The sequence below is a fragment of the Hyla sarda genome, chromosome 4, assembly GCF_029499605.1.
Source record: "Hyla sarda isolate aHylSar1 chromosome 4, aHylSar1.hap1, whole genome shotgun sequence".
Taxonomy (NCBI): Eukaryota; Metazoa; Chordata; class Amphibia; order Anura; family Hylidae; genus Hyla; species Hyla sarda.
The window spans coordinates 44420364-44432981 of NC_079192.1; the positions used below are offsets into that span (position 1 = coordinate 44420364).

The following is a 12618-nucleotide window of genomic DNA, read 5'->3' on the forward strand; positions in this document are numbered from 1 at the left end:
GCCTGGGTGAAAACCAGGAATCCTAACCGCTAGACCATATGGGACCTACTTCTGCCACTGTTTTTTTGTTTGAGGGAAAAAAAAAAGTAAAAAAGTGATCTAAAATTTGTATTCTTTTGAATTATCAGCTTGGCACTGGATCAAACCACCATGCCACTTGCCTCGTTAGCGCAGTAGGTAGCGCGTCAGTCTCATAATCTGAAGGTCGTGAGTTCAATCCTCACACGGGGCAATTTTTCTTGGCTTTAGCCATGAGGTTTTGTTGATTTCCTTAAGAGATGGGCATGAGTTTAGCTTAGAAGGCAAGTGGACCAAATGAATGGCTTAAAGCTGTGGGGTAAGGATTTTCTTTTTTCATCCACAAAGAACAACTCCAACTCCAGCTGCTTAACTCTGCAGTGATCTGGTCGGCCTATGAATTTAATAATCTGAAAACTGTGAGTTTGATCCTCACTTTGGGCAATTTTTCCATCTTTTGCCATGAGGTTTGGTTAACTTCTTGTCTTTAGCCATGAGAGACACAACTTGGCAATTTTCTGGTCTTTAGCCATGAGGTTTTGTTGATTTCCTTAAGAGATGGGCATGAGTTTAGCTTAGAAGGCAAGTGGACCAAATGAATGGCTTAAAGCTGTGGGGTAATGATTTTCTTTTTCCATCCACAAAGTACAACTCCAACTCCAGCTGCTTAACTCTGCAGTGATCTGGTCGGCCTATGAATTTAATAATCTGAAAACTGTGAGTTTAATCCTCACACCAGGCAATTTTTCCATCTTTTGCCATGAGGTTTGGTTGACTTCCTTAGCATCATAGAGTTAGAAAGTGGAGATGGGGATGAGTTTAGCTTTGAAGCCAAGTTGGATCTTGAGAAAATGGATATAATAAATGGCTAACAACAGATGTGTTCCAATTTCTTTCTTTTCACCCACAAAGACCAACTACAACTCCATCCGCTTCACTTTCCAATTACCTCACCCTCCTTTGAACTTGCCTGCAAGTTTATAAAAAAAACACATTCCGATACCGGGAGTCGAACCCGGGCCGCCTGGGTGAAAACCAGGAATCCTAACCGCTAGACCATATGGGACCTACTTCTGCCACTGTTTTTTTGTTTGAGGAAAAAAAAAAGTAAAAAAGTGATCTAAAATTTGTATTCTTTTGAATTATCAGCTTGGCACTGGATCATTGCGCCATGCCACTTGCCTCGTTAGTGCAGTAGGTAGCGCGTCAGTCTCATAATCTGAAGGTCGTGAGTTCAATCCTCACACGGGGCAATTTTTCTTGGCTTTAGCCATGAGGTTTTGTTGATTTCCTTAAGAGATGGGCATGAGTTTAGCTTAGAAGGCAAGTGGACCAAATGAATGGCTTAAAGCTGTGGGGTAAGGATTTTCTTTTTTCATCCACAAAGAACAACTCCAACTCCAGCTGCTTAACTCTGCAGTGATCTGGTCGGCCTATGAATTTAATAATCTGAAAACTGTGAGTTTGATTCTCACACCGGGCAATTTTTCCATCTTTTGCCATGAGGTTTGGTTGACTTCTTGTCTTTAGCCATGAGAGACAAAACTGGGCAATTTTCTTGTCTTTAGCCATCAGGTTTTGTTGATTTCCTTAAGAGATGGGCATGAGTTTAGCTTAGAAGGTAATTTTTCCATCTTTTGCCATGAGGTTTGGTTGACTTCTTGTCTTTAGCCATGAGAGACAAAACTGGGCAATTTTCTTGTCTTTAGCCATGAGGTTTTGCTGAATTCCTTAAGAGATGGGCATGAGTTTAGCTTAGAAGGCAAGTGGACCAAATGAATGGCTTAAAGCTGTGGGGTAATGATTTTCTTTTTCCATCCACAAAGTACAACTCCAACTCCAGCTGCTTAACTCTGCAGTGATCTGGTCGGCCTATGAATTTAATAATCTGAAAACTGTGAGTTTAATCCTCACACCAGGCAATTTTTCCATCTTTTGCCATGAGGTTTGGTTGACTTCCTTAGCATCATAGAGTAAGAAAGTGGAGATGGGGATGAGTTTAGCTTTGAAGCCAAGTGGGATCTTGAGAAAATGGATATAATAAATGGCTAACAACAGATGTGTTCCGATTTCTTTCTTTTCACCCACAAAGACCAATTAGAACTCCGTCCGCTTCACTTTCAAATGACCTCACCCTCCTTTGAACTTGCCTGCACGTTTATAAAAAAAACGCATTCCCATACCGGGAGTCGAACCCGGGCCGTCTGGGTGAAAACCAGGAATCCTAACCGCTAGACCATATGGGACCTGCTTCTGCCACAGTTTTTTTGTATGAGGAAATAAAAAAGTAAAAAAGTGATCTAAAATTTGTATTCTTTTGAATTATCCGCTTGGCACTGGATCATACCACCAAGCCACTTGCCTCGTTAGCGCAGTAGGTAGCGCGTCAGTCTCATAATCTGAAGGTTGTGAGTTCGATCCTCACACGGGGCAATTTTTCTTGGCTTTAGCCACGAGGTTTTGTTGATTTCCTTAAGAGATGGGCATGAGTTTAGCTTAGAAGGCAAGTGGACCAAATGAATGGCTTAAAGCTGTGGGGCAAGGATTTTCTTTTTTCATCCACAAAGAACAACTCCAACTCCAGCTGCTTAACTCTGCAGTGATCTGGTCGGCCTATGAATTTAATAATCTGAAAACTGTGAGTTTGATCCTCACTTTGGGCAATTTTTCCATCTTTTGCCATGAGGTTTGGTTGACTTCTTGTCTTTAGCCATGAGAGACACAACTGGGCAATTTTCTTGTCTTTAGCCATGAGGTTTTGCTGAATTCCTTAAGAGATGGGCATGAGTTTAGCTTAGAAGGCAAGTGGACCAAATGAATGGCTTAAAGCTGTGGGGTAATGATTTTCTTTTTCCATCCACAAAGTACAACTCCAACTCCAGCTGCTTAACTCTGCAGTGATCTGGTCGGCCTATGAATTTAATAATCTGAAAACTGTGAGTTTAATCCTCACACCAGGCAATTTTTCCATCTTTTGCCATGAGGTTTGGTTGACTTCCTTAGCATCATAGAGTAAGAAAGTGGAGATGGGGATGAGTTTAGCTTTGAAGCCAAGTGGGATCTTGAGAAAATGGATATAATAAATGGCTAACAACAGATGTGTTCCGATTTCTTTCTTTTCACCCACAAAGACCAATTAGAACTCCGTCCGCTTCACTTTCAAATGACCTCACCCTCCCTTGAACTTGCCTGCACGTTTATAAAAAAAACGCATTCCCATACCGGGAGTCGAACCCGGGCCGTCTGGGTGAAAACCAGGAATCCTAACCGCTAGACCATATGGGACCTGCTTCTGCCACAGTTTTTTTGTATGAGGAAATAAAAAAAGTAAAAAAGTGATCTAAAATTTGTATTCTTTTGAATTATCCGCTTGGCACTGGATCATACCACCAAGCCACTTGCCTCGTTAGCGCAGTAGGTAGCGCGTCAGTCTCATAATCTGAAGGTTGTGAGTTCGATCCTCACACGGGGCAATTTTTCTTGGCTTTAGCCACGAGGTTTTGTTGATTTCCTTAAGAGATGGGCATGAGTTTAGCTTAGAAGGCAAGTGGACCAAATGAATGGCTTAAAGCTGTGGGGCAAGGATTTTCTTTTTTCATCCACAAAGAACAACTCCAACTCCAGCTGCTTAACTCTGCAGTGATCTGGTCGGCCTATGAATTTAATAATCTGAAAACTGTGAGTTTGATCCTCACTTTGGGCAATTTTTCCATCTTTTGCCATGAGGTTTGGTTGACTTCTTGTCTTTAGCCATGAGAGACACAACTGGGCAATTTTCTTGTCTTTAGCCATGAGGTTTTGCTGAATTCCTTAAGAGATGGGCATGAGTTTAGCTTAGAAGGCAAGTGGACCAAATGAATGGCTTAAAGCTGTGGGGTAATGATTTTCTTTTTCCATCCACAAAGTACAACTCCAACTCCAGCTGCTTAACTCTGCAGTGATCTGGTCGGCCTATGAATTTAATAATCTGAAAACTGTGAGTTTAATCCTCACACCAGGCAATTTTTCCATCTTTTGCCATGAGGTTTGGTTGACTTCCTTAGCATCATAGAGTTAGAAAGTGGAGATGGGGATGAGTTTAGCTTTGAAGCCAAGTGGGATCTTGAGAAAATGGATATAATAAATGGCTAACAACAGATGTGTTCTGATTTCTTTCTTTTCACCCACAAAGACCAACTAGAACCCCGTCCGCTTCACGTTCAAATGACCTCACCCTCCTTTGAACTTGCCTGCAAGTTTATAAAAATAACAAATTCCAATACCGGGAGTCGAACCCGGGCCGCCTGGGTGAAAACCAGGAATCCTAACCGCTAGACCATATGGGACCTGCTTCTGCCACAGTTTTTTTGTATGAGGAAAAAAAAAAGTAAAAAAGTGATCCAAAATTTGTATTCTTTTGAATTATCCGCTTGGCACTGGATCATACCACCATGCCACTTGCCTCGTTAGCGCAGTAGGTAGCGCGTCAGTCTCATAATCTGAAGGTCGTGAGTTCCATCCTCACACGGGGCAATTTTTCTTGGCTTTAGCCATGAGGTTTTGTTGATTTCCTTAAGAGATGGGCATGAGTTTAGCTTAGAAGGCAAGTGGACCAAATGAATGGCTTAAAGCTGTGGGGTAAGGATTTTCTTTTTTCATCCACAAAGAACAACTCCAACTCCAGCTGCTTAACTCTGCAGTGATCTGGTCGGCCTATGAATTTAATAATCTGAAAACTGTGAGTTTGATCCTCACTTAGGGCAATTTTTCCATCTTTTGCCATGAGGTTTGGTTGACTTCTTGTCTTTAGCCATGAGAGACACAACTGGGCAATTTTCTTGTCTTTAGCCATGAGGTTTTGCTGAATTCCTTAAGAGATGGGCATGAGTTTAGCTTAGAAGGCAAGTGGACCAAATGAATGGCTTAAAGCTGTGGGGTAATGATTTTCTTTTTCCATCCACAAAGTACAACTCCAACTCCAGCTGCTTAACTCTGCAGTGATCTGGTCGGCCTATGAATTTAATAATCTAAAAACTGTGAGTTTAATCCTCACACCAGGCAATTTTTCCATCTTTTGCCATGAGGTTTGGTTGACTTCCTTAGCATCATAGAGTTAGAAAGTGGAGATGGGGATGAGTTTAGCTTTGAAGCCAAGTTGGATCTTGAGAAAATGGATATAATAAATGGCTAACAACAGATGTGTTCCAATTTCTTTCTTTTCACCCACAAAGACCAACTACAACTCCATCCGCTTCACTTTCCAATTACCTCACCCTCCTTTGAACTTGCCTGCAAGTTTATAAAAAAAACACATTCCGATACCGGGAGACGAACCCGGGCCGCCTGGGTGAAAACCAGGAATCCTAACCGCTAGACCATATGGGACCTACTTCTGCCACAGTTTTTTTGTTTGAGGAAAAAAAAAAGTAAAAAAGTGATCTAAAATTTGTATTCTTTTGAATTATCCGCTTGGCACTGGATCATACCACCATGCCACTTGCCTCGTTAGCGCAGTAGGTAGCGCGTCAGTCTCATAATCTGAAGGTCGTGAGTTCAATCCTCACACGGGGCAATTTTTCTTGGCTTTAGCCATGAAGTTTTGTTGATTTCCTTAAGAGATGGGCATGAGTTTAGCTTAGAAGGCAAGTGGACCAAATGAATGGCTTAAAGCTGTGGGGTAAGGATTTTCTTTTTTCATCCACAAAGAACAACTCCAACTCCAGCTGCTTAACTCTGCAGTGATCTGGTCGGCCTATGAATTTAATAATCTGAAAACTGTGAGTTTGATCCTCACTTTGGGCATTTTTTCCATCTTTTGCCATGAGGTTTGGTTGACTTCTTGTCTTTAGCCATGAGAGACAAAACTGGGCAATTTTCTGGTCTTTAGCCATGAGGTTTTGTTGATTTCCTTAAGAGATGGGCATGAGTTTAGCTTTGAAGGTAATTTTTCCATCTTTTGCCATGAGGTTTGGTTGACTTCTTGTCTTTAGCCATGAGAGACACAACTGGGCAATTTTCTTGTCTTTAGCCATGAGGTTTTGCTGAATTCCTTAAGAGATGGGCATGAGTTTAGCTTAGAAGGCAAGTGGACCAAATGAATGGCTTAAAGCTGTGGGGTAATGATTTTCTTTTTCCATCCTTAAAGTACAACTCCAACTCCAGCTGCTTAACTCTGCAGTGATCTGGTCGGCCTATGAATTTAATAATCTGAAAACTGTGAGTTTAATCCTCACACCAGGCAATTTTTCCATCTTTTGCCATGAGGTTTGGTTGACTTCCTTAGCATCATAGAGTTAGAAAGTGGAGATGGGGATGAGTTTAGCTTTGAAGCCAAGTGGGATCTTGAGAAAATGGATATAATAAATGGCTAACAACAGATGTGTTCTGATTTCTTTCTTTTCACCCACAAAGACCAACTAGAACCCCGTCCGCTTCACGTTCAAATGACCTCACCCTCCTTTGAACTTGCCTGCAAGTTTATAAAAATAACAAATTCCAATACCGGGAGTCGAACCCGGGCCGCCTGGGTGAAAACCAGGAATCCTAAACGCTAGACCATATGGGACCTGCTTCTGCCACAGTTTTTTTGTATGAGGAAAAAAAAAAGTAAAAAAGTGATCCAAAATTTGTATTCTTTTGAATTATCCGCTTGGCACTGGATCATACCACCATGCCACTTGCCTCGTTAGCGCAGTAGGTAGCGCGTCAGTCTCATAATCTGAAGGTCGTGAGTTCCATCCTCACACGGGGCAATTTTTCTTGGCTTTAGCCATGAGGTTTTGTTGATTTCCTTAAGAGATGGGCATGAGTTTAGCTTAGAAGGCAAGTGGACCAAATGAATGGCTTAAAGCTGTGGGGTAAGGATTTTCTTTTTTCATCCACAAAGAACAACTCCAACTCCAGCTGCTTAACTCTGCAGTGATCTGGTCGGCCTATGAATTTAATAATCTGAAAACTGTGAGTTTGATCCTCACTTAGGGCAATTTTTCCATCTTTTGCCATGAGGTTTGGTTGACTTCTTGTCTTTAGCCATGAGAGACACAACTGGGCAATTTTCTTGTCTTTAGCCATGAGGTTTTGCTGAATTCCTTAAGAGATGGGCATGAGTTTAGCTTAGAAGGCAAGTGGACCAAATGAATGGCTTAAAGCTGTGGGGTAATGATTTTCTTTTTCCATCCACAAAGTACAACTCCAACTCCAGCTGCTTAACTCTGCAGTGATCTGGTCGGCCTATGAATTTAATAATCTAAAAACTGTGAGTTTAATCCTCACACCAGGCAATTTTTCCATCTTTTGCCATGAGGTTTGGTTGACTTCCTTAGCATCATAGAGTTAGAAAGTGGAGATGGGGATGAGTTTAGCTTTGAAGCCAAGTTGGATCTTGAGAAAATGGATATAATAAATGGCTAACAACAGATGTGTTCCAATTTCTTTCTTTTCACCCACAAAGACCAACTACAACTCCATCCGCTTCACTTTCCAATTACCTCACCCTCCTTTGAACTTGCCTGCAAGTTTATAAAAAAAACAAATTCCGATACCGGGAGACGAACCCGGGCCGCCTGGGTGAAAACCAGGAATCCTAACCGCTAGACCATATGGGACCTACTTCTGCCACAGTTTTTTTGTTTGAGGAAAAAAAAAAGTTAAAAAGTGATCTAAAATTTGTATTCTTTTGAATTATCCGCTTGGCACTGGATCATACCACCATGCCACTTGCCTCGTTAGCGCAGTAGGTAGCGCGTCAGTCTCATAATCTGAAGGTCGTGAGTTCAATCCTCACACGGGGCAATTTTTCTTGGCTTTAGCCATGAAGTTTTGTTGATTTCCTTAAGAGATGGGCATGAGTTTAGCTTAGAAGGCAAGTGGACCAAATGAATGGCTTAAAGCTGTGGGGTAAGGATTTTCTTTTTTCATCCACAAAGAACAACTCCAACTCCAGCTGCTTAACTCTGCAGTGATCTGGTCGGCCTATGAATTTAATAATCTGAAAACTGTGAGTTTGATCCTCACTTTGGGCATTTTTTCCATCTTTTGCCATGAGGTTTGGTTGACTTCTTGTCTTTAGCCATGAGAGACAAAACTGGGCAATTTTCTGGTCTTTAGCCATGAGGTTTTGTTGATTTCCTTAAGAGATGGGCATGAGTTTAGCTTTGAAGGTAATTTTTCCATCTTTTGCCATGAGGTTTGGTTGACTTCTTGTCTTTAGCCATGAGAGACACAACTGGGCAATTTTCTTGTCTTTAGCCATGAGGTTTTGCTGAATTCCTTAAGAGATGGGCATGAGTTTAGCTTAGAAGGCAAGTGGACCAAATGAATGGCTTAAAGCTGTGGGGTAATGATTTTCTTTTTCCATCCTTAAAGTACAACTCCAACTCCAGCTGCTTAACTCTGCAGTGATCTGGTCGGCCTATGAATTTAATAATCTGAAAACTGTGAGTTTAATCCTCACACCAGGCAATTTTTCCATCTTTTGCCATGAGGTTTGGTTGACTTCCTTAGCATCATAGAGTTAGAAAGTGGAGATGGGGATGAGTTTAGCTTTGAAGCCAAGTGGGATCTTGAGAAAATGGATATAATAAATGGCTAACAACAGATGTGTTCCGATTTCTTTCTTTTCACCCACAAAGACCAACTAGAACTCCGTCCGCTTCACTTTCAAATGACCTCACCCTCCTTTGAACTTGCCTGCACGTTTATAAAAAAAACGCATTCCCATACCGGGAGTAGAACCCGGGCCGTCTGGGTGAAAACCAGGAATCCTAACCGCTAGACCATATGGGACCTACTTCTGCCACAGTTTTTTTGTTTGAGGAAAAAAAAAAGTTAAAAAGTGATCTAAAATTTGTATTCTTTTGAATTATCCGCTTGGCACTGGATCATACCACCATGCCACTTGCCTCGTTAGCGCAGTAGGTAGCGCGTCAGTCTCATAATCTGAAGGTCGTGAGTTCAATCCTCACACGGGGCAATTTTTCTTGGCTTTAGCCATGAGGTTTTGTTGATTTCCTTAAGAGATGGGCATGAGTTTAGCTTAGAAGGCAAGTGGACCAAATGAATGGCTTAAAGCTGTGGGGTAAGGATTTTCTTTTTTCATCCACAAAGAACAACTCCAACTCCAGCTGCTTAACTCTGCAGTGATCTGGTCGGCCTATGAATTTAATAATCTGAAAACTGGGAGTTTGATCCTCACTTTGGGCATTTTTTCCATCTTTTGCCATGAGGTTTGGTTGACTTCTTGTCTTTAGCCATGAGAGACAAAACTGGGCAATTTTCTGGTCTTTAGCCATGAGGTTTTGTTGATTTCCTTAAGAGATGGGCATGAGTTTAGCTTAGAAGCTAATTTTTCCATCTTTTGCCATGAGGTTTGGTTGACTTCTTGTCTTTAGCCATGAGAGACACAACTGGGCAATTTTCTTGTCTTTAGCCATGAGGTTTTGCTGAATTCCTTAAGAGATGGGCATGAGTTTAGCTTAGAAGGCAAATGGACCAAATGAATGGCTTAAAGCTGTGGGGTAATGATTTTCTTTTTCCATCCTTAAAGTACAACTCCAACTCCAGCTGCTTTACTCTGCAGTGATCTGGTCGGCCTATGAATTTAATAATCTGAAAACTGTGAGTTTAATCCTCACACCAGGCAATTTTTCCATCTTTTCCCATGAGGTTTGGTTGACTTCCTTAGCATCATAGAGTTAGAAAGTGGAGATGGGGATGAGTTTAGCTTTGAAGCCAAGTGGGATCTTGAGAAAATGGATATAATAAATGGCTAACAACAGATGTGTTCCGATTTCTTTCTTTTCACCCACAAAGACCAACTAGAACTCCGTCCGCTTCACTTTCAAATGATATGAACAAAACGTAGTGTGAACCCAGCCTTACTCTGCAGTGATCTGGTCGGCCTATGAATTTAATAATCTGAAAACTGTGAGTTTGATTCTCACACCGGGCAATTTTTCCATCTTTTGCCATGAGGTTTGGTTGACTTCTTGTCTTTAGCCATGAGAGACACAACTGGGCAATTTTCTTGTCTTTAGCCATGAGGTTTTGTTGATTTCCTTAAGAGATGGGCATGAGTTTAGCTTAGAAGGTAATTTTTCCATCTTTTGCCATGAGGTTTGGTTGACTTCTTGTCTTTAGCCATGAGAGACAAAACTGGGCAATTTTCTTGTCTTTAGCCATGAGGTTTTGCTGAATTCCTTAAGAGATGGGCACGAGTTTAGCTTAGAAGGCAAGTGGACCAAATGAATGGCTTAAAGCTGTGGGGTAATGATTTTCTTTTTCCATCCACAAAGTACAACTCCAACTCCAGCTGCTTAACTCTGCAGTGATCTGGTCGGCCTATGAATTTAATAATCTGAAAACTGTGAGTTTAATCCTCACACCAGGCAATTTTTCCATCTTTTGCCATGAGGTTTGGTTGACTTCCTTAGCATCATAGAGTTAGAAAGTGGAGATGGGGATGAGTTTAGCTTTGAAGCCAAGTGGGATCTTGAGAAAATGGATATAATAAATGGCTAACAACAGATGTGTTACGATTTCTTTCTTTTCACCCACAAAGACCAACTACAACTCCATCCGCTTCACTTTCCAATGACCTCACCCTCCTTTGAACTTGCCTGCAAGTTTATAAAAAAAAAAACACATTCCGATACCGGGAGACGAACCTGGGCCGCCTGGGTGAAAACTAGGAATCCTAACCGCTAGACCATAAGGGACCTACTTCTGCCACTGTTTTTTTGTTTGAGGAAAAAAAAAAGTAAAAAAGTGATCTAAAATTTGTATTCTTTTGAATTATCAGCTTGGCACTGGATCATACCACCATGCCACTTGCCTCGTTAGCGCAGTAGGTAGCGCGTCAGTCTCATAATCTGAAGGTCGTGAGTTCAATCCTCACACGGGGCAATTTTTCTTGGCTTTAGCCATGAGGTTTTGTTGATTTCCTTAAGAGATGGGCATGAGTTTAGCTTAGAAGGCAAGTGGACCAAATGAATGGCTTAAAGCTGTGGGGTAAGGATTTTCTTTTTTCATCCACAAAGAACAACTCCAACTCCAGCTGCTTAACTCTGCAGTGATCTGGTCGGCCTTTGAGTTTAATAATCTGAAAACTGTGAGTTTGATTCTCACACCGGGCAATTTTTCCATCTTTTGCCATGAGGTTTGGTTGACTTCTTGTCTTTAGCCATGAGAGACAAAACTGGGCAATTTTATTGTCTTTAGCCATGAGGTTTTGCTGAATTCCTTAAGAGATGTGCATGAGTTTATCTTAGAAGGTAATTTTTCCATCTTTTGCCATGAGGTTTGGTTGACTTCTTGTCTTTAGCCATGAGAGACAAAACTGGGCAATTTTCTTGTCTTTAGCCATGAGGTTTTGCTGAATTCCTTAAGAGATGGGCATGAGTTTAGCTTAGAAAGCAAGTGGACCAAATGAATGGCTTAAAGCTGTGGGGTAATGATTTTCTTTTTTTATCCACAAAGAACAACTTCAACTCCAGCTGCTTAACTCTGCAGTGATCTGGTCGGTCTATGAATTTAATAATCTGAAAACTGTGGGTTTGATCCCCACACGAGGCAATTTTTCCATCTTTTGCCATGAGGTTTGGTTGACTTCCTTAGCATCATAGAGTTAGAAAGTGGAGATGGGGATGAGTTTAGCTTTGAAGCCAAGTGGGATCTTGAGAAAATGGATATAATAAATGGCTAACAACAGATGTGTTCCGATTTCTTTCTTTTCACCCACAAAGACCAACTACAACTCCATCCGCTTCACTTTCCAATGACCTCACCCTCCTTTGAACTTGCCTGCAAGTTTATAAAAAAAACACATTCCCATACCAGGAGTCAAACCCGGGCTGCCTGGGTGAAAACCAGGAATCCTAACCGCTAGACCATATGGGACCTGCTTTTGCCAATGTTTTTTTTGTATGAGGAAAAAAAAAGTAAAAAAGTGATCTAAAATTTGTATTCTTTTGAATTATCAGCTTTGCACTGGATCATGCCACCATGCCACTTGCCTCGTTAGCGCAGTAGGTAGCGCGTCAGTCTCATAATGTGAAGGTCGTGAGTTCGATCCTTACACGGGGCAATTTTTCTTGGCTTTAGCCTTGAGGTTTTGTTGATTTCCTTAAGAGATGGGCATGAGTTTAGCTTAAAAGGCAAGTGGACCAAATGAATGGCTTAAAGCTGTGGGGTATTGATTTTCTTTTTTCATCCACAAAGAACAACTCCAACTCCAGCTGCTTAACTCTGCAATGATCTGGTCGGCCTATGAATTTAATAATCTGAAAACTGTGAGTTTGATCCTCACACCGGGCAATTTCAGGCAAGTTCAAAGGAGGGTGAGGTCATTGGAAAGTGAAGTGGATGGAGTTGTAGTTGGTCTTTGTGGGTGAAAAGAAAGAAATCGGAACACATCTGTTGTTAGCCATTTATTTTATCTATTTTCTCAAGATCCCACTTGGCTTCAAAGCTAAACTCATCCCCATCTCCACTTTCTAACTCTATGATGCTAAGGAAGTCAACCAAACCTCTTGGCAAAAGATGGAAAAATTCAACTCCCGGTATGGGAATGTGTTTTTTTTATAAACTTGCAAGCAAGTTTAGAAGCCAAGTGGGATCTTGAGA

At 41.4% G+C, this 12618-nt stretch overlaps 15 non-coding genes across 15 annotated transcripts in view; 10 read left to right on the forward strand and 5 right to left on the reverse strand.

Annotated features, from left to right (window-relative positions):
- Nucleotides 1–44, reverse strand: part of TRNAE-UUC (transfer RNA glutamic acid (anticodon UUC)) — a 72-nt gene extending 28 nt beyond the window's left edge. Inside the window, exon 1 of the tRNA in view lies at nt 1–44. This exon is cut by the window's left edge and continues 28 nt beyond it. This is a non-coding gene — a tRNA (tRNA-Glu).
- A 115-nt stretch (nt 45–159) lies between these two features.
- TRNAM-CAU (transfer RNA methionine (anticodon CAU)) lies at nt 160–232 on the forward strand. The gene has a single exon. It is a non-coding gene; the product is annotated as a tRNA-Met (tRNA).
- A 780-nt stretch (nt 233–1012) lies between these two features.
- TRNAE-UUC (transfer RNA glutamic acid (anticodon UUC)) lies at nt 1013–1084 on the reverse strand. Its single transcript has one exon. It is a non-coding gene; the product is annotated as a tRNA-Glu (tRNA).
- A 114-nt stretch (nt 1085–1198) lies between these two features.
- On the forward strand, nt 1199–1271 carry TRNAM-CAU (transfer RNA methionine (anticodon CAU)). The gene has a single exon. It is a non-coding gene; the product is annotated as a tRNA-Met (tRNA).
- A 921-nt stretch (nt 1272–2192) lies between these two features.
- On the reverse strand, nt 2193–2264 carry TRNAE-UUC (transfer RNA glutamic acid (anticodon UUC)). Its single transcript has one exon. It is a non-coding gene; the product is annotated as a tRNA-Glu (tRNA).
- A 114-nt stretch (nt 2265–2378) lies between these two features.
- TRNAM-CAU (transfer RNA methionine (anticodon CAU)) lies at nt 2379–2451 on the forward strand. Its single transcript has one exon. It is a non-coding gene; the product is annotated as a tRNA-Met (tRNA).
- Nucleotides 2452–3231: 780 nt separating this feature from the next.
- Nucleotides 3232–3303, reverse strand: TRNAE-UUC (transfer RNA glutamic acid (anticodon UUC)). Its single transcript has one exon. It is a non-coding gene; the product is annotated as a tRNA-Glu (tRNA).
- Nucleotides 3304–3418: 115 nt separating this feature from the next.
- TRNAM-CAU (transfer RNA methionine (anticodon CAU)) lies at nt 3419–3491 on the forward strand. The gene has a single exon. It is a non-coding gene; the product is annotated as a tRNA-Met (tRNA).
- A 780-nt stretch (nt 3492–4271) lies between these two features.
- TRNAE-UUC (transfer RNA glutamic acid (anticodon UUC)) lies at nt 4272–4343 on the reverse strand. The gene has a single exon. It is a non-coding gene; the product is annotated as a tRNA-Glu (tRNA).
- Nucleotides 4344–4457: 114 nt separating this feature from the next.
- Nucleotides 4458–4530, forward strand: TRNAM-CAU (transfer RNA methionine (anticodon CAU)). Its single transcript has one exon. It is a non-coding gene; the product is annotated as a tRNA-Met (tRNA).
- A 966-nt stretch (nt 4531–5496) lies between these two features.
- On the forward strand, nt 5497–5569 carry TRNAM-CAU (transfer RNA methionine (anticodon CAU)). The gene has a single exon. It is a non-coding gene; the product is annotated as a tRNA-Met (tRNA).
- Nucleotides 5570–6676: 1107 nt separating this feature from the next.
- TRNAM-CAU (transfer RNA methionine (anticodon CAU)) lies at nt 6677–6749 on the forward strand. The gene has a single exon. It is a non-coding gene; the product is annotated as a tRNA-Met (tRNA).
- A 966-nt stretch (nt 6750–7715) lies between these two features.
- On the forward strand, nt 7716–7788 carry TRNAM-CAU (transfer RNA methionine (anticodon CAU)). Its single transcript has one exon. It is a non-coding gene; the product is annotated as a tRNA-Met (tRNA).
- A 1107-nt stretch (nt 7789–8895) lies between these two features.
- On the forward strand, nt 8896–8968 carry TRNAM-CAU (transfer RNA methionine (anticodon CAU)). Its single transcript has one exon. It is a non-coding gene; the product is annotated as a tRNA-Met (tRNA).
- A 1858-nt stretch (nt 8969–10826) lies between these two features.
- TRNAM-CAU (transfer RNA methionine (anticodon CAU)) lies at nt 10827–10899 on the forward strand. Its single transcript has one exon. It is a non-coding gene; the product is annotated as a tRNA-Met (tRNA).
- Nucleotides 10900–12618: the final 1719 nt, after the last annotated feature.